Genomic DNA, 2,397 nt, shown 5'->3' with positions numbered 1-2,397 from the left:
AACACGACCAAAAGTGCACCAAAAGTTATTTCTTAAAAGTGATTTTTGAATGGATGGCCTACAAGGAATATTTTTGTCTCCATTTTTTTTCCAGATATTGTAAAGTATTTTTCATCATTTGTGAGTCCAATCGACTTAACATATTGTATTGGGAATAGTTTTCTAATTTTAGCAAGATTTTCTAAAAAAGATATTGTAATAGGTGATTTTTATTTCTCGGTTCTAAGTCCTACGGACTGTATATTTTGATTCAGGAAAAGGTTTCTCTTTCACAATATTGTAATAAGTGACTTCTTTTCCTCAGATCTGAGTCTATGGAACTTCAAGTATGTTATTAGTGTGCTGGACTCACACGAACCAACCGAGTACTTTGCACAAATAAAGGAAAGTGGCAGCATTTTAATTAAGAGCTGTAAATACTTTTCTATACTGGGTACTGAGAGCTATCTTGTACTAACTTCAGTTTCTAATCTTTGGATGTTTTTGTGACAGCAAGCAAAGTTTTTGAAAAATATTCTCTCTTGGGCCCCACATTATTTGTTTAATGTCCTTGTGCCGTGTGAAGTCAGTTTTATCCCCCCCCCCCATCTTTTTGAGGTAATCGGTCTTTATGTATGTTTTGGGACGGTTTTTTTCTTAATTGTTTTACGATATTGGAGAGGATCATTTTTTTTTCTCAATTCTTGGACTATGAATCTTTACACATGTTATCATAGTAACTAGAAGCCATCCATTTGAAAAATAATACAGTATGTTTTTTTTTCTTCTTACAACTTTTGATAGAATACATTGTTTCATCCTAAATGTTGACGTTAAACATGTCTCCAATATGTCTTTATAACTCATAAAGATGGTATCCATTAGGCCTCTTACAAGCAATGTTCTCTATCTCTTTTTTAGTAATCAAATAAACTTTTTACAGTATCAATTGTTCCATGAACCGAGAGCAAGATTTGTAATGCGGATACACAAAAACAAAGTTTTTTTTGTTTATTCTGTGAGCTTAACTACATACGTGGATCAGAGCACGAAAAGCATTAATTTGATATTCTACTGATCGAATGTTGTTAGAGAGAGGGGATGTGCAGTAAGCAAGAACATTTTTTGGAGAAAAACTCAAAATTTTGTTTCGGAGAGAAGTGCCAATAGATGTGACGCTACGACTTCGGAAAACTTCCCCAAAAACTTTGCTTGGAAAGACAAATAGGGATTGTTGTATTTCTTAATTTACAAAACTCAACCTGAAGTGTACCAATAGGTATTCCCTGAAACTGATTTTTAAATGGATGGCCTGTAGGAATATTTCTTAAAATCCATTTTGTCAAGATGTAGTAAAATCCTACTTTTGTTTACTCAGTTGCAATGTCAATGGACTTTGTGTGTTGTATTGGGAATAGTTTTCTTATTTTTTTTTGCAAGGTTTTTCAAGATATTGCATTTTGTCCCGAAAACTTCTTTGATTTTGTTGTGACAACTTGGAAATCTTCCTTAATTTTGTTTATAGAATGCCTGTGACTGTGAGTTAGAATAAAGACATACCTGAATGGTTTTAAAACTTTTTCTTGAGTACGTGTTTCATTTTTATTGAAGACTTGAAATATTCGTTCTGCATGTTGGGCATGGGGGTCAACCGACGAGCTCATGCTATAGAAAGACTTATGTTTTATATAAAAGCAACTTACACTATGAAGTAACTGATGGTATAAAACAACTGAACATATATTAATCAACTGATGGTATTATTTGGAGTTAACCCCCCTCACCTTTTTGAGGCAAAGTGTACCAATCCAACTGTTAACTTACATAAACAATATTTGTGACTGCTTATTATTATATTGCAATGAAACAGTTTTGAATGTTGTGCACTCGGCCTTTCAGGGACAACCCGAGCCGAGAGTAATACAACATCCCAGCAGAAAGACTAAGTCCCCAACCGCTACACCACAGACAATTAGATATCGGTGACACGCCATTGAAAAATCATATTCTCTGACCAGGAGGGGCGCGAAACAAACGAGAACTTACTTAACTGCCAATAAAGCAAATTTTAATGGTAAGGATGAAATCCCATCTAAAACAAACAAATAAACAAAAGAATAAACAGTCTCCATTCAAACTGTGTGGTATTTTCTTTTATTGTATAACAATGTGGCTGGAAATGACACGGATACAAATAGAAAAGATGGTAGTCGCCCGTAAGCATGTACACATTTCTGGATGACGTCATTCATAAAGAAATGAATTTATTCCTCATCGGCATTGCACATAAACGATTACAAACAAAATAAATGACATTGATTTGTGAAGTAGATGTCAATCTGTTGTATGTTTCATGAAGTGAATCGTGGAAGGGGATGGCGTCCTTGTTGTTGTTGGGTTTTTTTTTGGAAAGGGGGG

The sequence above is a fragment of the Aplysia californica genome, unplaced genomic scaffold (assembly GCF_000002075.1).
Source record: "Aplysia californica isolate F4 #8 unplaced genomic scaffold, AplCal3.0 scaffold00163, whole genome shotgun sequence".
NCBI lineage: Eukaryota > Metazoa > Mollusca > Gastropoda > Aplysiida > Aplysiidae > Aplysia > Aplysia californica.
This window is presented reverse-complemented; position numbering follows the sequence as displayed.